Raw genomic sequence first — 25121 nt, 5'->3', positions numbered from 1 at the left:
GGACTACCCAAACAATGATGCTATGGTTATATCTTGTGTTATCAAAGGTTTTCTTGTCCACAATGTGTTAGTGGATACAAGTAGTGAAGCAGATATTGTATTTGCAAAGTCCTTTAGACAAATGCAAGAGCCAGAATACAAATTGCAAGAAGCAGTGCATCACCTGTGTGGCTTCGGAGGAAAACCAATTGTAGCCCAAGGCAAGATATCAATGCTAGTGACCTTCGACTATTGTAACACTCTGAATCCAGGGTATAAAATTTGTTTGCTAATATCCACAGATGTCAGGGTGTTACTCCTCTTTTCCTTCCTCTACTAGTTAATCCTCTTCCCTTTTATTTAGAGGAGAATTATTCTTTGGAGATGTAATTACATCCTAGTAGGTAAAACTCCAAGGGGGTTATCAAATGTTGCATCATGTTAACCCTCATACTTTACTTTGTTTGATGCATATGCTTGGTGTGCATTTCCTTTGAAATCATGCCATACCTTTGAATTTGAATCCAAGGAAAAAAGTAAACAAAACTGAGAGCACCTAGAGGGGGGTGAATAGGTGATCCTGTGAAAATCAAATACTAATAGCCACAAAACTTTAGTTATGAAAGTTAGTACGTCTAAGTGGCTTGAAGCGATCTCTTGCGAGCACAATTAATCACAGAGAGGAGTAACACAAGAGACACGCGGTTTTTTATCCCGTGGTTCGACCAAATAACACTTGCCTACTTCCACGTTGTGGCGTCCCAATGGACGAGGGTTGCACTCAACCACTTTCAAGTGATCCAATGATCAACTTGAATACCACGGCTTTCTTTCTTAGTCTTTTCTCTCGTTTGCGAGGAATCTCCACAACTTGGAGCCTCTCGCCCTTACAATGATTATCACAAAAGAAGCACGGAAGTAAGGGAGGGGAGAGCAACACACACAAGACTCAAATCACAGCACAATCACGCACACAAGTCACAACTTGAGCTCGAAGAACAACACACGGAGTTTGCAACTCAAATAGAGCTCAAATCGCTATCACAAAGAATCGAATCCGTGAAGTTGGAGTCTTGAAGTCTTAGGATGCTTCTTGTAAGCTTGGGTGGCTCCTTCATGCGCCTAGGGGGCCCTTTTATAGCCCCAAGGCAGCTAGGAGCCGTTGGAGGCCAACAAGGAAGGCCATCCTTGCCTTTTGTCGGGTGACGCACCGGACAGTCCGGTGCGCCACCGGACAGTCACTGTAGACGGTCCGGTGCCGATCTCCTTCCTATTCTGGCGCAGATGACCGTTGCACCTCCAGGCCAGTTGGCGCACCAGACACTGTCCGGTGCCCCCTGCCGACTGAGAGCACCTAGAGGGGGGGTGAACAGGTGATCCTGTAACACTTGAACTTAATGCCACAAAAACTTGATTAAGTGTTAGCAGAGTATTGCCAAGTGGCTAGAGAAGAGTCTTAGCAAAACACAATAACCACAAGAGATCAATCACAGAGATGGCACAGTGGTTTATCCCGTGGTTCGGCCAAGACCAACGCTTGCCTACTCCACGTTGTGGCGTCCCAACGGACGAGGGTTGCAATCAACCCCTCTCAAGCGGTCCAAAGACCCACTTGAATACCACGGTGTTTGCTTTTCTTTTCTATATCCCGTTCGCGAGGAATCTCCACAACTTGGAGTCTCTCGCCCTTACAAAGATGATCACAAAGAAGCACGGAGTAAGGGAGGGATTAGCAACTCACACAAGACTCAAAGATCACAGCAAATACGCACACACGAGACCCAGACTTAAGCTCAAAAGACTAGCACACTAGAACGGAGCTCAAATCACTAGAATGTCAAACAAGTGCGCAAGAATGGAGTGTGAGTGATCAAGAGTGCTCAAGGAATGATTGGTTTTCTCCTCCATGCGCCTAGGGGTCCCTTTTATAGCCCCAAGGCAGCTAGGAGCCGTTGAGAGCAATCTGGGAAGGCAATTCTTGCCTTCTGTCGCCTGACGCACCGGACAGTCCGGTGCACATCGGACACTATCCGGTGCGGATTTCTTTCCTTCTGCGGCAGAGCCGATCGTTGGCGCCTGAGAGCCGTTGGCGCACGAGTGTCCGGTGCACCACCGGACACTGTCCGGTGCTCCCAGACTGAGCAGAGTCTTGGCTGCTCGAGCCAAGACAATTCCAATTGTTCTTTTCCTGTTTCCAGCACTTAGATACAATGCATTAGTCTCTAAAACAATGTACTAAGTCTGAGAAACATACCCTTATACTTGATTTGTACTTTGTCCACCACATTGCATAGATCAACACAAAAGCACTTGTGTTGGCACTCAATCACCAAAATACTTAAAAATGGCCCAAGGGCACATTTCCCTTTCAATCTCCCCCTTTTTGGTGATTTATGCCAACACAACATAAAGCAAATAGAACAAGTACAAGATCAATTCAAATAAGGACTCAATTTGTTTTGAATCAAATTTGACATATATGGATCATTCTTTGCCACCACTTGGTTTGTTTTTGCAAATCAACCTCAAATTCCTTTCCCTAAGTCAAACACACTTGTAGAGACATAAAGAGAGGTATTCCAAAAGAAATTGATCAAGGATTTCAAAAACTCCCCCTTTTCCCATAATCAACACTTCTCCCCACAAGAGGCCAACTTTTGACACAAGAGACAATCAAAGAGTTTTGACAAACCAAAAGCTCTATTCACTACATCAATTCAAAGCATTCCCGTCGGCTACATTAATTCCCGTCGGCGTGCGTGCGGGCCGACGGGAATTAATTAATCCCCGTCGGCCAAAGTAAGGCCGGCGAAAATTATTTAATTCCCGTCGGCCAGTCAACGTAGCCGACGGGGATTAACTAACTCCCGTCGGCCGCGCGTAAAGCCGACGGCGATTAAATAACTCCCGTCGGCCGCGCGTACAGCCGACGGCGATTAAATAACTCCCGTCGGCCGCGCCGCCAGGCCGACGGGAGTTATTCGAAATAACCACCGTCGTGCCTTTCTTCTTCCTTTCTGTTTCTTTCACCGCGCTCTCTCTACGCCCGCGCCCGCGCCGCCGTTTTGCCCACCGCCGCCCGCACGTCGCCGCCCCGCTCTCCCGCCGCACCGCCGCCGTCACGCCGCTCGCCCAGCCACCGTCCCGGCGCCGCCCCGCTCGCCCACCGCCGCGCCGCCGTCACACCGCTCGCCCAGCCGCCGCACCGAGCCCACGGCCGCCGCCCCCGCCCACGGCTGCCGGTCCCACGCCGCGCCGCCCCGCGCCCACGGCCGCAGCCCCGCCCCCACGGCCACCGCTCCCGCCCCCGCCCGGGCGCCCGACGACCGCCGCCGAACGCCGTCGCCCGCCCAACGCCATCACTCGCCGCCATCCACGGTAGCCGCGGCTTCCCCACATCGACGTCGTCCACCGACGTCGTACACCATCGTCGTCCGCGCACCACCGTCGTCCGCGCAAAGCATTCAAGGTATATTATATATATTGTAATGTTTTATTTTCGTCGGTTTTTTATGGCCGACGGGAGTTAACTGTTATGTGATTAAGTTTTGTTTAAATTTGTTAATTAACAGTGTTATTAGTCTTCATATTTTTAATTTTATGTTGCAAATATAAAATGTGTTGTTTAATGTTATTAGTTAATGAATTGGATGATATGTTATGTATATATATATATATGTATGTGTGACGTTTATGTGTTATGTATATATATAGTTATGTTATGTATATATATAGATGTATGTGTGATGTTTATGTTATGTATATATATAGTTATGTTATGTATATATATAGTTTAACTATTTATCTATAGATGTATGTGTGACGTTTATAAACATGAATGTCTCACACACACAATTCTTACTCGTACACACAGCCGCAATATGGGTGATAGACGTGATTGGATGTATGAAGGTTTCAAGAAGGGTGGGTGTCACACAAGTGAATGGTTTGCCAAGACGCAGATGTTTCTGGACCATGCAGCTGCTTTGTCACAAATAGATAACATTAGGTGTCCATGCAATAAATGTAGAAATATGACGAGCCACACCAAGAGGCAGGTCACACTACACCTGTGTTCGCATGGTTTCGTGCCAGGCTATAAGGTCTGGTATCTCCATGGTGAAGATGTTGAACGAGCAGCAGAAGTAGAAGTTGATGACGGTGAAGATGATGTTGATAGGATGAACCAGATGCTTGAGGATCTGCAGCCTGAACTGGCACCAGATCATCATGATTCACCTACACCGGAGGTTCAGAAGTTCTTCGACCTACTCAAAGCGTCAGAAGAGCCTCTTCACGGGCACACTAACGTGACCGTGCTGGAATTCGTGACCCGACTGATGTCAATCAAGTCTAAGTTTGCATTCTCAATTAATTGTTACAAGGAACTTGTGGATTTGATTAGCGAGGTTCTTCCTACGGGTCATAAGATGCCCAAAGACATGTACCAGTCCAATAAATTGCTTGAAGGTCTTGGTATGGAGTATGAGAAGATTGATGTTTGCCAAGACAACTGTATGCTTTTTTGGAAGGAACATGGTAGAGAACAGAAATGCTTAAAATGTGGAAAGTCGAGGTACGTGGAGCTTGTAAATGAAGATGGGGAGAAGGTGGTGACAAAGGTTGCACATAAACAGCTTCGGTACATGCCTCTCACTCCTAGAGTGAAACGTTTGTTTCTCTCGAGGAAGACCGCTATGCACATGAGGTGGCATAAAGATTGTACGGACAGACAAGATGGGTTAATGGTGCACCCGTCAGATGGTGATGCATGGAAGGCTCTTGACAAATTTGATCCAGATTTTGCCAGCGATGCAAGAAACGTTCGTATCGGCTTGGCAACTGATGGTTTCACGCCGTTCAATATGACCGCTGCGTCGTATTCATGTTGGCCTATCATTGCCATACCGTACAACCTTCCACCTGCTCTTTGCATGAAATATGAGTTTATGTTCCTATGTCTTGTTATACCTGGGCCTGAGCATCCTGGCGTATGCCTCAATGTGATGCTTCAACCACTGATTGAAGAGTTAAAGAAGCTATGGCAAGGTGTGGAAGCCTATGACTGCTTCAAGAAGCAGAAATTCAATCTTCGTGTTGCATATCTGTTCTCGGTTCATGATTTTATGGCGTATGGTATTTTCTCTGGATGGAGCGTGCATGGTAGATTGACGTGTCCTTATTGTGCTAAAGATACAGATTGTTTTCGTCTTAGTGCTGGTGGCAAGATATGTTACTTTGATTGCCATAGATGTTTTCTACCCTTCAATCACCCCTTCAGAAGGCAGAGAAAGGAATTTAGGAAGGGCACCATTGTCACGAAGGGACCGCCCAAGCGACGTATTGGGATAGAAATTACAGAAGAGCATATGAAACTTGTCCTAGACGAGAGTGGGAAAAGGTATCAAGGTTTTGGTGAGGAGCATAACTGGACTCACATATGTGGCTTGTGGGAGCTTCCTTATGCTAAGTCATTGATTTTGATGCACAACATCGATGTCATGCATCAAGAGAGTAACTTTTGCCAAGCCATCATAAATACATGCATGGATTTCCCTGATAAAACGAAAGACAATGACAAGGCACGCATGGACTTAGCAGTGATATGTGATCGTCCAACCCAAGTGCTTAGAGAAAACGGAGGCAAACCAAAAGCTGACTATTGTCTGAAATCTAAGCAACGGAAAGAAGTGATGAAGTGGATGAAGGATATTAAATTCCCCGATGGTTATGCCGCTGGTTTTAGAAGATCTGTGAACTTGAAGACAATGAAGATGAATGGACTGAAGAGCCATGACTTCCACATAATTATGGAGAGGCTCATGCCTGTAATGTTTCGTGGGTACATTTCCGAAGCTGTGTGGAAAACGTTAGCTGAAGTTAGCTATTTCTACAGACAGTTGTGTGCTAAAGAAATCAGAAGAGATGTGATGGAACAGCTGGAGAAAGAGGCACCGGTGCTTTTGTGCAAATTGGAAAAAATATTTCCACCGGGTTTCTTCAATCCTATGCAGCATCTCTTTATACATCTTCCATATGAGGCTAAGGTCGGTGGTCCTGTTCAGTATAGGTGGATGTTTCATATAGAAAGAGCATTAAAGAAGCTTAGAGCAATGGTGGGCAATAAGGCAAGAGTTGAAGGATGTATTGCGGAACAATTTAAACTAAAGGAGGTAGCATACTTCACAAGTTGTTACTTTGCAGAAGAACATAATGTATTTGCTCGAAAGAAAAGGTACCATGATGATGAACGAGAGATGCCTCCGTGTAGTGATCTTTCGATTTTTCAGACAAACGGCAAAGCCGTTGGTCCACCCAAGGCATATCACCTCAGTATGGAAGAACGGAAGTCTGCTTTACTGTACATGTTCACGAATATGCCTGAGGTGGAGAAATACTTTGTGTAAGACTTGTTTTCTTAAACTGTTCATATGTGAATTAGTTTATGTTATCAAATATCTCATGTCATACAATAATATTTGACAGCGAGTTTGATGAACAAAACATGAGGTGTCTCGGTAGGCCAACAGCGAGAGACATAGACAATTTGCGACGCGATGGTATGCATGGGCGACCTAATTTCATTATGTGGCTTCGGGACCGTGTAAGTCTTAATTATGTGGCTCCGAGAGCTAATTTCATTTAACTAATATTACAGAATTTGCTAATGCTTTGTGGCATGATTGACAGTTTGGGGAGGAAATGAATTTGAATGATGACTTACGTCAGTTATCTATTGGAAGCGTAACTGCCAAAAGCTATGGACGTTACGACGTCAATGGATATCGCTTTCGTTCAAGCATTTTCGAATCAAGTCATCCTATGGCCGCCACTCAAAATAGTGGAGTCGTTACTAGGGCAACCGACATGGAAGGACACGAAGCCTGCTATTACGGGAAAATCAAAAATATAATCGAGATTACATTTGCTGGAAATAAGCCTTTAGCGCTAGTTTTCTTTGAGTGTAAATGGTATGACCCGAAGTATTATAGGACCGAATTTGGGATGACACAGATCCAACCTGAGAAATTGCTTCAAGGACACGACACGTATATCCTTGCCCATCAAGCAGACCAAGTTTATTTCTCGACATATCCATGCAAAAAGTTGTCTAAATGGAGGGTTGTGTACAATGTAAATCCCCGCGAACGCCTATACACTCCTGGTGAGGACGAATATCAAATCGGTCACCTTGAGCAGGTTGATGAGGTGTTTCAAGAAGAAGAGTTGCCAGCTAGTTTTCATATTGATCCTGCACCGGCATTAGATTCACTAGTTGCAGACGTTACCGACTTAACTTTTCCCGAGAGACGGAGAAGACAACCTGTTAGGAGAAAAGTTACATGGCGACCTCTGCATAGAAGAGAACAAATAGATCCTGATTTTGATGATATTTAACAAGTAAAGTTGTTTTGTTATTTCATTTGTTTATATTTTAAGTATTATGTCATTTTTGATGCACTAATGAATAATTTCTTATTTTTTATGCCGGATGCCGCCAAAATCAAAGAAGTCAGTGAAGGGGTTGTTCAAGGGCCTGGGCCTTTTTCAGGGCAGTTCTTCGAGCAGCAGCAGACGTCGAGAGCTGTTGAGCGCGGTACATGGAGATGAGGTAACATATCTTGTACAAATAAATTTGTTTACATATTTACAAATAAATCTTGAGTTGTATGTACCAGGATGAGCAGCACACTGAGGAGCAGCACATTGAGGAGGAGCAGCACAATGAGGCTGAGCAGCACAATGAGGAGGTGGAACACAATGAGGAGGTGGACCACGTGACATGGGACCAGGCCGCACAGCATCACCAGCCATGGGACCAGTGGGACCACCAGAGAGAGCAGCAACAGGCGTGGGACCAGTGGGGCCAACAGGGCGAACCGGCTGACAACCCGATGGATGATGGCTCGGGAGGCTCTTCAGCGACACGCACACGTCGCTCAAGAAAAAGCCACTCCGTAAAGCTTCGTCACGCGATAGAGCGAGAGGCTGATAGGACTTTAATCATGCCACATGGAGATCGGTGAGTGTAATATATTAACTTATCTAATATAACTATTATGTGTATTGTTAATGTTTTTGTGTAATGCAGGAATTGGGAGGACCTGTCCTTTGACGGCAAGGGACACCACACTCAGGTTAACCTTACGTTGGGTTCTCTTTGCCGCCTTCACTACCCTGGTATAGTGAAGGTGTCAAACGGTGATACCGAGGATGAGGTGCTCGTCAGTACCTGGGATGAGTACAAGTTTAAAAAGGAACGAAACCACACCGACAGACAGGGACTTGTGCGTAATGACTTTTGGGTATGAATTCTTTATTATTTTTGTTATGTTTCTTAATATTGTAAATCTATGACTTATACCATTGTATTTGTATTCTTTATGTTGTAGCTTCGATATCGGTTGCCTGACGGAGAGGATTACATGGGGCACGCTGAACGTGTCTTGCAAAACAATGCAAAGAAGCTGGTGAAGGATGCCATATACTATGCGAGAATTCAGGCTACAAACTTGTATTTTCAAAAGCATCCGGAAGAAGCAGGCCCCTTGAATAAAAAGGAAGGGTCCTCAAAGATATATTTGACTGAGGATCAATATCGTGAGGTTAGTATTCAATTTGTTTTACCCTTTATATTTATTGTTGTCATTGATATAATATGTAACATTGTGTGTGTGCAGGTGATGGTTCCATGGATGGCGCCCGTGCCTGATGCGTACTATGCTTGGTGTCGATATTGGGCTTCTGAAGGCTTCCAGAAAGCGTCAACGCATCACAGACAATGTCGAGGAACCAATCCTAACCACAAGTTTGGCGGTGACGACATGATACGAAAAGCTAAAAGAATGGTAAGTTTGATCTTTCTATGTCGATCAACAAATAATACGATTGCTTATGAATGTTTTTTGTTTATACAGGAAGCTACGAGTGGCCAAAAGCCTAGTGACATTGAGGTCTACCAGGAGGGCCACAAAGGACCAGACCCGAACAACCCTGACCACTCTGCAGCCAGACAGCCACGGATCGCTTGGTGAGTTTTGGCTCAAAAGTTCAAACGTTCAAAGTATATAAATTCCTGCATTTGTAAGGTTGTGAATGATGTATAGGCGGCATATGGGGAGGAGATGGTTCGTCGCCATGGCCCTGACTTCGACTGGCGCCATGAACCGGTGGATCCCTCGGTGGTGTACGCAAGTGGTGGTGGCAAAGCGCATGGACGGTAAGCTCTAACTTATGAAATTATATGGTTGACACTAAATTGATTATGCAGTAATAACATTTTTTGAATCACTTATAGATACGCACTCTTCGACGGATTCATTGACTCGTCGTCGGTGAGATCTCAGAGGACGGGTTCATCTTCCCGTAGCTCATGCTCTCGTTGACCGAACGAGCAGGAGTTGGAGATTATGAGGATGCGTGAAGAGATGAGACAACAACGTGAATTTATGGAGGCTTGCAATGCTCATAATCAAGCGATGTATCAAGTGAGTACACATAATCCGAACTCTAAATTATTATATTTCAATACAACATCTTCAGTAGTAACACATATGTGTTTAACAGTTAATGCAGCAACAGGGCATGGCAACAAATTTTCCACCGCCACCATAATGGAGCCAATTTGCAAACACACCAGTTCCACCACCACAGTTCACCACCCCTCCGACACATATACCTGCACCTGGAGATAGGGTACGTTTGATAACTCTCGATTAATTTATACACTTGTATACTTTTTGATATTTGCATTTAACGTGTTGATATTTGCTAACTTGCATAGGTTACGCCTGAAGCGGGTGGTAGTGGGTCTGATCCAGCAGTAGGGCCTGGATTTGTTGACTCGCTCTTCGCGTTCCCTCCTCCTGGTGGTGGTGGCGGCAGCGGTGAAAGCTCTAACCACCCAAGTGGTGGTTATCTCTAAACACTTAAACTCGTGCTCGTTATGTTTTTAACTCCTGGACGTTATGTTTGTGTAAACACTTGATCTTAACTCGTATCAGAAATGTTTGTGTATGTTATGTGACGGATTTAACCTATAATGCGTTTGTGATGTGTATGTTCATGTGGATGATATATATGTTTGTGATGTGTATGTTTTGTGATGTGTATGTTCATGTGGATGATATATATATTTTGTCATATGTTTGTCTGTGGAGAAATACCTAATTTGGTGTTGCTGTTGCAGAATTATAGATTAACTCCCGTCGGCCCAGTTAATCCCCGTCGGTTTGACCATAGCCGACAGGAATTAACTATTAATTCCCGTCGGCCCAGTTAATTCCCGTCGGCTGACTGGGCCGACGGGAATTAATTATTTATCCCCGTCGGCTGGTAGGGCCGACGGGAATTAAATGATAACGCCCGTCGGTTCTCCTGGCCGACGGGAATTAGCTATAACTCCCGTCGGCCATTAACTAGCCGACGGGGATTAATTATTCCCGTCAGCTGCCGACGGGAATAACCGTATCCCCGACATCTAACGGCTGTCGGCTAGCAGCCGACGGAAATAAGCCTTAAACCGACGGGAATAAGTAATTCCCGTCGGTTTAAGGCTTATTCCCGTCGGTTCCTGGCCGACGGGAATTAATTGATTTCCTGTAGTGATTCTACTATTTTCAAAATTTCTCAAGTGGTAGCTGATCCATTTATTGCTTTGGCCTTTATTTTCTCCCCCTTTGGCATCAAGCACCAAACGGGATCAATCTTGGCCCTTTAACCCCATTGCCTTACCAAAATCGTCAACTAAGAGTAAGAAGGCAATAAGAGTATAAAGATGAACTTGGAATAAGTTACTCTTTCATCGGAGTGCAGTGGAAGTCTTTCATGGTCCAAGTCCACCTTTTCCCTTTCAATCCTTCTTCGAGACTAAGTCAGCAAACTCAAGCACATGGTTAGTCTCAAAGGATCAAGTTGTAACACATATCCCCCTAAATGTGTGCATCACTTTGCAACGGACTTGTGAGGTCCAGGGAGTGTTTGTACAACTTGAGCACCATAACTAAGCAACAAAATGCATAAGGAACATGATCAAAGGCATAAACACATGTATGCTATAAATCAATCCAAGTTCCGCGAATCTAAGACATTTAGCTCACTACGCAACCTGCAAAAGGTCTTCTCATCTAGAGGCTTGGTAAAGATATCAGCTAGCTGGTTCTCGGTGCTAACATGAAACACTTCGATATCTCCCTTTTGCTGGTGGTCTCTCAAAAAGTGATGCCGGATGTCTATGTGCTTTGTGCGGCTGTGTTCAACAGGATTTTCCGCCATGCGGATGGCACTCTCATTATCACATAGGAGTGGGACTTTGCTCAGATTGTAGCCAAAGTCCCGGAGGGTTTGCCTCATCCAAAGTAGTTGTGCGCAACACTTTCCTGCGGCAACATACTCGACCTCAGCGGTGGATAGGGCAACGGAGGTTTGTTTCTTAGAATTCCATGACACCAGGGACCTTCCTAAGAATTGGCACGTCCCCGATGTACTCTTCCTATCGACCTTACATCCAGCATAGTCGGAATCTGAGTATCCAATCAAGTCAAAGATAGACCCCTTTGGATACCAGAGCCCGAAGCAAGGCGTAGCAACTAAATATCTAAGAATTCGCTTTACCGCCACTAAGTGACACTCCTTAGGATCGGATTGAAATCTAGCACACATGCATACGCTAAGCATAATATCCGGTCTACTAGCACATAAGTAAAGTAACGACCCTATCATTGACCGGTATGCCTTTTGATCAATGGACTTACCTCCTTTGTTGAGGTCGGTGTGTCCGTCGGTCCCCATCGGAGTCTTTGCGGGCTTGGCGTCCTTCATCCCAAACCGCTTCAGCAAGTCTTGCGTGTACTTCGTTTGAGAGATGAAGGTGTCGTCCTTGAGTTGCTTCACTTGGAACCCAAGGAAGTAGTTCAACTCGCCCATCATCGACATCTCGAATTTCTGCGTCATCACCCTGCTAAACCCATCATCGACTTTTTATTAGTAGAACCAAATATTATGTCATCGACATAAATTTGGCACACAAAAAGATCACCGTCACAAGTCTTAGTGAAAAGAGTTGGATCGGCTTTCCCAACCTTGAAAGCATTAGTAATTAGAAAGTCTCTAAGGCATTCATACCATGCTCTTGGGGCTTGCTTATGTCCATAGAGTGCCTTAGAGAGCTTACACACGTGGTCGGGGTACCGTTCATCCTCGAAGCCAGGGGGTTGCTCTACGTACACCTCCTCCTTGATTGGCCCGTTGAGGAAAGCGCTCTTCACATCCATTTGGAACAACCTGAAAGAATGGTGAGCGGCATATGCTAGCAAAATACGAATGGACTCTAGCCTAGCCACAGGAGCAAAAGTCTCCTCAAAGTCCAAACCTGCGACTTGGGCATAACCTTTTGCCACAAGTCGAGACTTGTTCCTCGTCACCACTCCGTGCTCGTCTTGTTTGTTGCGGAATACCCACTTGGTTCCCACAACATTTTGCTTAGGACGAGGCACCAGTGTCCAAACTTCATTCCTCTTGAAGTTGTTGAGCTCCTCTTGCATGGCCAACACCCAGTCCGGATCTAGCAAGGCCTCCTCTACCCTGAAAGGCTCAATAGAAGAGACAAAGGAGTAATGCTCACAAAAATTAACTAATCGAGACCGAGTAGTTACTCCCTTGCTTATGTCACCCAAAATCTGGTCGACGGGATGATCCCTTTGAATCATCGCTCGGACTTGAGTTGGAGGTGCCGGTTGTGCTTCTTCCTCCATTACTTGATCATCTTGTACTCCCCCTTGATCATACGCCTCCTTTTGATGAACCTGTTCATCTCTTGAGTTGGGGGATGCACCATTGTTGAGGAAGAAGGTTGATCTCGTTCATCTTGTTCCTGTGGCCGCACATCTCCAATCGCCATGGTGCGTATTGCGGCCGTTGGAATTTCTTCTTCATCTATATCATCAACATCAACAGCTTGCTCTCTTGGAGAGCCATTAGTTTCATCAAATACAACGTCGCTAGAGACTTCAACCAAACCCGATGATTTGTTGAAGACCCTATACGCCTTTGTATTTGAGTCATAACCTAACAAAAACCCTTCTACAGCTTTGGGAGCAAACTTAGAATTTCTACCTTTCTTCACTAGAATGTAGCATTTGCTCCCAAATACACGAAAGTAAGATACATTGGGTTTGTTACCGGTTAGAAGCTCATACAAAGTCTTCTTGAGGAGGCGGTGAAGGTAGACCCGGTTGATGGCGTGGCAAGCCGTGTTCACGGCTTCCGACCAAAAGCGCTCGGGGGTCTTGAACTCTCCAAGCATCGTCCTCGCCATATCGATTAGCGTCCTGTTCTTCCTCTCTACCACACCATTTTGCTGTGGTGTGTAGGGAGCGGAGAACTCGTGCTTGATCCCTTCCTCCTCAAGGTACTCCTCCACTTGAAGGTTCTTGAACTCGGACCCATTGTCGCTCCTTATCTTCTTCACCTTGAGTTCAAACTCGTTTTGAGCTCTCCTTAGAAAGCGCTTGAGGGTCCCTTGGGTTTCAGATTTATCCTGCAAAAAGAATACCCAAGTGAAGCGGGAAAAGTCATCAACAATAACTAAACCATACTTACTTCCTCCAATGCTTAGATAGGCGACAGGTCCGAAGAGATCCATATGTAGCAGCTCCAGAGGTCTTGATGTGGTCATCACAATTTTGCTTTTACCTGCCTGACAAGCTGCACAAGGTCTACCTTTTTCAAATTGCACGTTAGTTAAACCTATCACGTGTTCTCCCTTTAGAAGCTTGTGAAGGTTCTTCATCCCCACATGTGCTAAGCGGCGATGCCATAGCCAGCCCATGCTAGTCTTAGCAAATTAAGCATGCATCTAGACCGGCCTCTTTTTTTTTGCAAAATCAACTAAGTAAAGTTTGCCGTCTAGTACACCCTTAAAAGCTAGTGAACCATCACACCTTCTAAAGACGGACACATCTACATTAGTGAATAGACAATTATATCCCATATTGCATAATTGACTAACAGATAACAAATTATATCCAAGAGACTCAACTAAAAACACATTAGAAATAGAGTGCTCATTTGATATTGCAATTTTGCTTAAGCCTTTCACCTTGCCTTGATTCCCGTCACCGAATATGATTGAATCTTGGGGATCCTTGTTTTTGACGTAGGAGGTGAACATCTTCTTCTCCCCCGTCATATGGTTTGTGCATCCGCTGTCGATAATCCAACTTGAACCCTCGGATGCATAAACCTGCAAGGCAAATTTAGGCTTGGGTCTTAGGTACCCAACTCATGTTGGGTCCTACAAGGTTAGCACAAATATCCTTAGGAACCCAAATGCAAGTTTTGTCTCCCTTGCATTTTGCCCCTAATTTTCTAGCAACTATCTTCCTATCCTTTCTACAAATAGCGAAGGAAGCATTTAAAGCATGATATATTGTAGAGGATTCATTAACTTTCCTAGGAACATTAACAATATTTCTCCTAGGCATATGATGAACAACATTTCTTCTAAACACATTTCTACCATGCATATAGGAAGAACTAGAAGCAAACATGGCATGAGAGTCAAAAGCATCATAAGCATTACTACTCCTATAAGACTGTCTTCTATCATTGTACATAAAAGCATGGTTCTTTTTAGTACTACTAGCCATAGGGGCCTTTCCTTTCTCCTTGGCGGAGATGGGAGCCTTATGGCTTGTCACGTTCTTGGCTTCCCTCTTGAAGTCAAGCCCATCCTTAATTGAGGGGTGTCTACCAATCGTGTAGGCATCCCTAGCAAATTTTAGTTTATCAAAATTACTCTTGCTAGTCTTAAGTTGGGCATTAAGACTAGCCACCTCGTTATTTAATTTAGAAATGCAAGCTAGGTGTTTACTACAAGCATCAATGTTAATATCTTTACACCTAGTGCAAGTTACAACATTTTCTACACAAGAGTTAGATTTATTAGCGATCTCTAACTTAGCATTCAAATCATCATTAACACTTCTTAAATTAGCGATGGATTCATGACAAGTAGATAATTCACACGAGAGCATTTCATTCCTTTTAATTTCTAAAGCAAGAGAATTTTGTGCACTAACAAATTTATCATGCTCCTCATATAAAAGATCTTCTTGTTTTTCTAGTAATCTATTCTTGTCATTCAAAGCATCAATCAACTCATTAATCTTATCAATTTTAGATCTATCTAATCCCTTGAATAAGCATGAGTAGTCTATCTCATCATCATCACTAGACTCATCCTCACTTGAAGAAGCATAAGTACTAGTATCATGAGTGCTTACCTTCTTCTCCCTTGCCATGAGACAAGTGTGATGCTCGTTGGGGAAGAGGGATGACTTGTTGAAGGCGGTGGCGGCGAGTCCTTCGTTGTCGGAGTCGGACGTGGAGCAATCCGAATCCCACTCCTTTCCAATATGTGCCTCGCCCTTTGCCTTCTTGTAATTCTTCTTCTTTTCCCACTTTCCACTCTTCTTTTCCTGGTCACTATCATTATCGGGACAATTAGCGATAAAGTGACCAATCTTACCACATTTGAAGCATGAGCGCTTCCCCTTCGTCTTGTTCTTGTTTGGATGCTCCTTGCGACCCCTTAGCGCCGTCTTGAAGCGCTTGATGATGAGGGCCATTTCTTCATCATTAAGCCCGGCCGCCTTAATTTGTGCCACCTTGCTAGGTAGCGCCTCCTTGCTCCTTGTTGCTTTGAGAGCAATAGTTTGAGGCTCTTGGATTGGGCCATTCAATGCGTCATCCACGTATCTAGCTTCCTTGATCATCATCTGCCCGCTTACGAACTTTCCAAGTATCTCCTCGGGCGTCATCTTGGTGTACCTAGGATTCTCACGAATATTGTTCACAAGATGAGGATCAAGGATAGTAAAAGACCTTAGCATTAGGCGGACGACGTCGTGGTCCATCCATCACGTGCTTCCATAGCTTCTTATCTTGTTGACAAGGGTTTTGAGCCGGTTGTACGTTTGGGTTGGCTCTTCTCCCCTTATCATCGCGAATCTCCCGAGTTCGCCCTCCACCAACTCCATCTTGGTGAGCATTGTGACGTCGTTCCCTCATGAGTGATCTTGAGGGTGTCCCAAATTTGCTTGGCGTTATCCAAGCTGCTCACTTTGTGGTATTCATCCCTGCACAATGAAGCTAGAAGAACAGTAGTAGCTTGTGCATTTTTATGAATTTGCTCATTAATGAACATGGGATTATCCGTACTATCAAAGTGCATTCCACTCTCTATAATCTCCCAGATACTAGGATGGAGAGAGAACAAGTGACTACGCATTTTGTGACTCCAAAATCCGTAGTCCTCTCCATCAAAATGAGGAGGTTTACCAAGTGGAATAGATAATAAATGAGCATTTGTACTTTGAGGAATACGAGAGTAATCAAAAGAAAAGTTCGAATTGACCGTTTTCTTTTTCTCGTAGTCGTCGTCGTCCTTTTGGGAAGAAGAAGATTCATCACTGTCGTAGTAGACTATCTCCTTGATACGCCTTGTCTTCTTCTTCCTCCCGTCTTTTCTTTTGTGGCTCGAGCCCGAGTCCGTAGGCTTGTCATCTTTCGGCTCATTGAAGATAGACTCCTTCTCGTTGTTGTTGATCACCATCCCCTTTCCCTTAGGATCCATCTCTTTGGGTGATTAGTCCCTTCTTGAAGAGAACGGCTCCGATACCAATTGAGAGCACCTTCAGGGGGGTGAATAGGTGATCCTGTAACACTTGAACTTAATGCCACAAAAACTTGATTAAGTGTTAGCAGAGTATTGCCAAGTGGCTAGAGAAGAGTCTTAGCAAAACACAATAACCACAAGAGATCAATCACAGAGATGACACAGTGATTTATCCCGTGGTTCGGCCAAGACCAACGCTTGCCTACTCCACGTTGTGGCGTCCCAACGGACAAGGGTTGCAATCAACCCCTCTCAAGCGGTCCAAAGACCCACTTGAATACCACGGTGTTTGCTTTTCTTTTCTATATCCCGTTCGCGAGGAATCTCCACAACTTGGAGTCTCTCGCCCTTACAAAATGATCACAAAGAAGCACAGAGTAAGGGAGGGATTAGCAACTCACACAAGACTCAAAGATCACAGCAAATACGCACACACGAGACCCAGACTTAAGCTCAAAAGACTAGCACACTAGAACGGAGCTCAAATCACTAGAATGTCAAACAAGTGCGCAAGAATGGAGTGTGAGTGATCAAGAGTGCTCAAGGAATGATTGGTTTTCTCCTCCATGCGCCTAGGGGTCCCTTTTATAGCCCCAAGGCAGCTAGGAGCCGTTGAGAGCAATCTGGGAAGGCAATTCTTGCCTTCTGTCGCCTGACGCACCTGACAGTCCGGTGCACACCGGACACTGTCCGGTGCGGATTTCTTTCCTTCTGCGGCAGAGCCGACCGTTGGCGCCTGAGAGCCGTTGGCGCACGAGTGTCCGGTGCACCACCGGACAGTCCGGTGCACCACCGGACAGTCCGGTGCTCCCAGACTGAGCAGAGTCTTGGCTGCTCGAGCCAAGACAATTCCAATTGTTCTTTTCCTGTTTCCAGCACTTAGACACAATACATTAGTCTCTAAAACAATGTACTAAGTCTGAGAAACATACCTTTATACTTGATTTGTACTTTGTCCACCACATTGCATAGATCAACACAAAAACACTTGCGTTGGCACTCAATCACCAAAATACTTAAAAATGGCCCAAGGGCACATTTCCCTTTCACCGACCATTGGCGCGGGCCACGCGTCGCCCGCGGATTGCGTGGCCGACCGTTGCGCTGGCGACCGTTGGCTCACCGGACATTCTGGTGCACCACAAGACAGTCCGGTGAATTATAGCTGTACGCCGTCGATTTTTCCCGAGAGTGGCCTTTTCACCGGAGACCAGCCTGGTGCACCGGACACTGTCTAGTGCACCACCGGACAGTCCGGTGTGCCAGACTGAGCTGAGTTTGGCAGCACTGAGCCAACTCCTATGCAATTCTTTTCTTTTCTTCTTTTCTCTGTTTCTAACACTTAGACAAATATATTAGTATACAAAAACCAATGTACTAAGTCTAGAAACATACCTCATGCCTTGATTTGCACTTTTTCAATCTTGGGCACATTTAGAACTTAGAGAATATGTGTTGGGCACTTAATCACCAAAACAATATAGAAATGGCCCAAAGGCACATTTCCCTTTCAATCTCCCCCTTTTTGGTGATTTATGCCAACACATCAAAAAGCAACAAAAATAAGTGCAACATCGATGCAAATGAGGACCAAATTGTTTTTACTATAATTTGGCATATTTGGATCATTCTTTGCCACCACTTGGTTTATTTTTGTAAATCAAATTCATTTTCCTATCTCAAAGTCAAACTCACTTGTTTGGGCATAAAGAGATAATCCAAGAGTGAAATTGATCAAGTGCTAAAAACTCCCCCTTTTCCATAATCATAAATTCTCCCCCACAAGAGACTGAATTTTGCAATAGGAGCATTTTGGACAAATCAAAAGTTCTAACTCTATTGTTTTCAAAATTCACAAGTGGTAGCTGATCCATTTGCTTTGGCCTTAATTTCTCCCCCTTTGGCATTAAGCACCAAAACAGGATCATTCTTGGCCCTTTAACCCCATTGCCTCACCAAAATTGTTAATTAAGAGCAAAAAGGCAATAAGAGCATAAGAATGAACTTGGAGGTGAGTACACTAATACCGGAGTACAGTGGAAGTCTTTGCATGGTCCAAGTTCACCTTTCCCTTTCAATTCACCTTTGAGACTACATCAAGTATACTCAAGCACAAGGGTTAGTCTCAAAGGGTCAAGTTGTAGCATTTCTCCCCCTAAATATGTGCATCATTCACACATGGACTTGTGAGGTCCAGGGATCCCTTGCACAACTCCTTTGTTGAGGTCGACATGTCCGTCGGTTCCCATCGGTGTCTTAGCGGGCTTGGCGTCCTTCATCCCAAACCTCTTGAGAAGATCTTGAGTGTACTTCGTTTGGGAGAGGAAGGTGTCGTCTTTGAGTTGCTTCACATGGAACCCAAGGAAGTAAGTCAACTCGCCCATGATCGACATCTCAAATTTTTATGTCATCACCCTGCTAAACTCCTCACAAGACTTTTGATTAGTAGAACCAAATATTATGTCATCAACATAAATTTGGCACACAAAAAGATCACTGTCACAAGTCTTAGTGAAAAGAGTGGGATCGTCTTTCCCAACCTTGAAAGAATTAGCAATTAAGAAATTTCTAAGGCATTCATACCATGCTCTTGGGGCTTGCTTAAGTCCATAGAGCGCCTTAGAGAGCTTACACACATGGTCGGGGTACCTGTCATCCTCAAAGCCAAGGGGTTGTTCCACCTACACCTCCTCCTTGATTGGCCCGTTGAGGAAAGCGCTCTTCACATCCATTTGAAACAACCTGAAAGAGTGGTGAGCGGCATAGGCTAATAATATTCGAATAGACTCTAGCCTAGCCACAGGAGCAAAAGTCGCCTTGAAATCCAAACCTGCAACTTGGGCTTAACCTTTTGCCACAAGTCGAGCTTTATTTCTTGTCACCACTCCGTGCTCGTCTTGCTTGTTGCGGAACACCCACTTGGTTCCCACAACATTTTGCTTTGGACGTGGCACCAGGCTCCAAACTTCATTCCTCTTGAAGTTGTTGAGCTCTTCCTGCATGGCCAACACCCAGTCCGGATCCTGCAAGGCCTCTTCTACCCTGAAAGGCTCAATAGAAGAGACAAATGAGTAATGCTCACAAAAATTAGCTAAACATGAGCGAGTTGTTACTCCCTTGCTTATGTCACCCAGAATCTGATCGACGGGGTGATTTCTTTGAATCGTCGCTCGGACTTGAGTTGGAGGGGCCAGTGGTGCTTCTTCCTCCATAACTTGTTCTTCTTGTGCTCCCCCTTGATCACGCGCCTCTTCTTGAGGAAGCTTTTCATCATCTTGAGTTGGGGGATGCACCATTGTTGAGGAAGAAGGTTGATCTTGCTCTTGTTGTTCCTGTGGTCGCACATCTCCAATCGCCATGGTGCATATTGAGGCCGTTGGAACATCATCTTCATCTATGTCATCAAGATCAACTTGCTCTCTTGGAGAGCCATTAGTCTCATCAAATACAACGTCGCTAGAGACTTCAACCAAACCTGATGATTTGTTGAAGACCCTATACACCTTTGTATTTGAGTCATATCCTAGTAAAAACCCTTCTACAACTTTGGGAGCAAATTTAGAATGTCTACCTTTCTTCACCAAAATGTAGCATTTGCTCCCAAATACACGAAAGTAAGAGACATTGGGTTTGTTACCGGTAAGGAGTTCGTAGGAGGTCTTCTTGAGGAGGCGATGCAGATATAGCCGGTTTATGGCGTGGCAGGCTGTGTTCACAGCTTCCGACCAAAACCGCTCGGGTGTCTTGAACTCTCCAAGCATCGTCCTCGCCATGTCGATAAGCGTCCTATTCTTCCTCTCTACCACACCATTTTGCTGTGGTGTGTAGGGAGCGGAGAACTCGTGCTTGACGCCTTCCTCCTCAAGATACTCCTCCACTTGAAGATTCTTGAACTCGGACCCGTTGTCGCTTCTTATCTTTTTCACCTTGAGCTAAAATTCGTTTTGAGCCCTCCTTAGAAAGCGCTTGAGGGTCCCTTGGGTTTCTGATTTATCCTGCAAAAAGAATACCCAAGTGAAGCGGGAAAAATCATCAACAATTATTAGACCATACTTACTTGCTCCGATGCTGAGGTAGGCGATGGGTCCAAAAAGATCCATGTGAAGAAGCTCCAGTGGTCTTGATATTGTCATCACATTCTTGCTGTGATGAGTGCTTCCCACCTGTTTCCCTGCCTGACAAGCTGCACAAGTTCTATCTTTCTCGAAGCAGACATTGGTTAGTCCTAACACATGTTCTCCCTTTAGAAGTTTATGAAGGTTCTTCATCCCAACATGTGCTAGACGGTGATGCCATAGCCAGCCCATGCTAGTCTTAGCTATTAAGCATGCATCTAGATCGGCCTCCTCTTTCGAAAAATCAACCAAGTAGAGTTTGCCGTCTAATACACCCTTAAATGCTAATGAACCATCACTCCTTCTAAAGACAGAAACATCAACATTTGTAAACAAACAATTGTAGCCCATGTGGCACAATTGACTTACAGACAGGAGGTTATATCCTAATGACTCTACTAAAAATGCATTTGAAATAGAGTGCTCGCTTGTGATGGCTATATTTCCCAAACCTTTGACCTTGCCTTGGTTCCCATCTCCAAAAATAATCGTGTCCTGGGAATCCTTGTTCTTGACGTAGGAGGTGAACATCTTCTTCTCCCCTGTCATGTAGTTTGTGCATCCACTGTCTATTATCCAGCTAGATCCCCCGGATGCATATACCTGCAAGGCAATTTAAGCTTGGGTTTTAGGTACCCAACTCTTGTTGGGTCCTACAAGGTTAGTCACAATAGCCTTTGGAACCCAAATACAAGTCTTGTCTCCCTTGCATTTGGATCCCAACTTTCTAGCAACCACTTTTTCATTCTTACATAAGAGCGCAAATGAATTATTGCAAGCATGGTAAATGGTAGAAGGTTCATTACATACTCTCCTAGGCACATGATGCACAACATTACTTCTCCTAGGCCTACTTCTACCATGCACAAAAGTAGAGCTAGAGGCAAACATAGCATGTGAATCAAAAGCATCATGATCATAACTCCTATTATAATTGGAATGACTAGCAAATTTCCTATTATAAATGAAAGCATGATTCTTTTGCTTACTACTAGCCATAGGAGTCTTCCCTCTCTCCTTGTTGGGAATGGGAGTCATTTGGCTTGTTAAGTTCTTGGCTTCCTTTCGAAAACCAAGCACATCCTTAATTGAGGGGTGTCTACCAACGGTGTAGGCATCCCTAGCAAATTTTAATTGATCAAAATTAGTTTTGCAAGTCTTAAGTTGAGCATTAAGACTTGCCACCACATCATTTAATTTGGTGATAGAAATAAGGTGTTCATCACAAGCATCAACATTAAAATCCTTACATCTATCACAGATAACAACATGCTCCCACAAGAACTAGATTTATTGGCTTCCTCTAGCTTAGCATTTAAACCATCATTCAAGATCTTTAAACTAGAGACAGATTCATGACAAATAGACAATTCAGAGGATAGCATTTCATTCCTTTTAATCTCTAAAGCAAGAGATTTTTGCACACTAACAAATTTATTATGCTCCTCATATAAAATATCCTCTTGTTTTTCTAACAATCTATCCTTTTCATTTAGAGCATCAATTAATTCATTGATCTTTTCTACCTTAGCTCTATCTAAGCCTTTGAATAAGCTAGAGTAATCTACTTCATCATCACTAGAATCATCATCGCTAGAAGTAGAGTACTTAGGGGTATCTCGAACGCTTACCTTCTTTTCCTTGGCCATGAGGCAAGTGTGGCGTTCGTTGGGGAAGAGCGAAGACTTGTTGAAGGCCGAGGCTGCCAATCCTTCATCGTCGGAGTCGGATGAAGAGCAGTCTGAATCCCATTCTTTGCCAAGGTGCGCCTCGCCCTTCACCTTCTTGTAAGTCTTCTTCTTCTCCCTCTTCCCATGCTTTTCTTGTTCCTGGTCATTGTCATTATCGGGGCATTGTGCTATAAAATGACCAGTCTTACCGCATTTGAAACAGGAGTGCTTCCCCTTTGTCTTATTCTTGTTGGGGTACTCCTTGCGTCCTTTTAGTGCGGTCTTGAAGCGCTTGATGATAAGCGCCATCTCATCTTCGTTGAGGCCCGCGGCCTCCACTTGTGCCACCTTGCTTGGTAGTGTCTCCCTGTTGCTGGTTGCTTTGAGGGCAACGGTTTGAGGCTCGTGGACGGGTAGTGGACCGTTTAGAGCATCGTGTACATATCGAGCCTCCTTCACCATCATGCGCCCACTCACAAACTTCCCAAGAATCTCCTCGGGTGTCATCTTGGTCTACCTGGGATTCTCACGAATAAGGTTGACAAGATGGGGGTCAATTACCATGAATGACCTTAGCATTAGTCGGATGACGTCGTGGTCCGTCCATCTTGTGCTTCCATAGCTTCTAATCTTGTTGACCAGGGTCTTGAGCCTGTTGTATGTTTGTGTTGGATCCTCTCCCCTGATCATCGCGAACCTTCCCAGCTTGCCTTCCACCAACTCCATTTTGGTGATCATGGTGGCGTCATTTCCCTCATGCGATATCTTGAGGGTATCCCAAATTTGCTTGGCGTTGTCCAAGCCACTCACCTTGTTGTATTCATCCCTGCACAAAGATGCTAGCAAAACAGTGGTAGCTTGTGCATTCTTATAAATTTGCTCATTTATGAAAACAGGATTGTCAGTATTATCAAAATGCATTCCGTTTTCAACAATCTCCCAAATACTAGGATGGAGAGAAAATAGGTGACTACACATTTTGTGACTCCAAAATGAGTAGTCTTCTCCATCAAAGTGTGGAGGTTTCCCAAGTGGAATTGATAGTAAATGAGCATTAAAATTGAATGGAATACAGGAATAATCAAATGAATAGTTTTGATTAACCGTTTTCTTTTTCGATGAAGAGTCGTCATCATCGTCGTCTCTTGGTGAAGATGAAGAGGCATCACTGTCGTAGTAGACAATTTTCTTGATGCACCTCTTCTTCTTCCCATCCCTCTTCTTTTGACTTGAGCCTGAGTCAGTAGGCTTGTCGTCTCTAGGCTCATTGAGGAAGGACTCCTTCTCCTTGTCGTTGACTACCATCCCCTTTCCCTTAGGATCCATCTCTTCGGGCGATTAGTCCCTTACGTGAAGAGAACGACTCTGATACCAATTGAGAGCACCTAGAGGGGGTGAATAGGTGATCCTATGAAAATCAAATACTAATAGCCACAAAACTTTAGTTATGAAAGTTAGTATGGCTAAGTGGCTTGAAGCGATCTCTTGCGAGCATAATTAATCACAGAGAGGAGTAACACAAGAGACACGCGATTTTTTATCCCGTGGTTCGGCCAAGTAACACTTGCCTACTTCCACGTTGTGGCGTCCCAATGGACGAGGGTTGCACTCAACCCCTTTCAAGTGATCCAATGATCAACTTGAATACCACGGCTTTCTTCCTTAGTCTTTTCTCCCGTTTGCGAGGAATCTCCACAACTTGGAGCCTCTCGCCCTTACAATGATGATCACAAAAGAAGCACAGAAGTAAGGGATGAGAGAGCAACGCACACAAGACTCAAATCATAGCACAATCACAAACTCAAGTCACAACTTGATCTCAAAGAACAACACACGGAGTTCGCAACTCAAATAGAGCTCAAATCGCTATCACAAAGAATCGAATGCGTGAAGTTGGAGTCTTGAAGTCTTAGGATGCTTCTTGTAAGCTTGGATGGCTCCTTCATGCGCCTAGGGGGCCCTTTTATAGCCCCAAGGCAGCTAGGAGCCGTTGGAGGCCAACAAGGAAGGCCATCCTTGCCTTCTGTCGGGTGGCGCACCGGACAGTCCGGTGCGCCATCAGACAGTCACTGTAGATGGTCTGGTGCCGATCTCCTTCCTATTCTGGCGCAGATGACCGTTGCACCTCCGGGCCAGTTGGCGCACCAGACACTGTCCGGTGCACACCGGACAATCCGGTGCCCCCTGTCGACCGTTGGCGCGGGCCACGCGTTGCCCGCTGATTGCGCGGCCGACCGTTGCGCTAGCGACCGTTGGCTCACCGGACAGTCCGGTGAATTATAGCCGTACGCCACCGATTTTTCCCGAGAGTGGCCTTTTCACCGGAGACCAGCCTGGTGCACCGAACACTGTCCGGTGCACCACCGAACAGTCCGGTGTGCCAGACTGAGCTGAGTTTGGCAGCACTGAGCCAACTCCTATGCAATTCTTTCCTTTTCTTCTTTTCTCTGTTTCTAACACTTAGACAAATATATTAGTATACAAAAACCAATGTACTAAGTCTAGAAACTTACCTCATGCCTTGATTTGCACTTTTTCAATCTTGGGCACATTTAGAACTTAGAGAATATGTGTTGGGCACTTAATCACCAAAACAATATAGAAATGGCCCAAAGGCACATTTCCCTTTCAAAAACCCAGAATAAAAAAGAAAAGGTAAACAAGCATGTGCCCCTCCCC

This window comes from Zea mays, chromosome 8 (genome assembly GCF_902167145.1).
Source record: "Zea mays cultivar B73 chromosome 8, Zm-B73-REFERENCE-NAM-5.0, whole genome shotgun sequence".
NCBI classification, from domain to species: Eukaryota; Viridiplantae; Streptophyta; class Magnoliopsida; order Poales; family Poaceae; genus Zea; species Zea mays.
Note: the sequence above shows the minus strand (reverse complement) of the source record.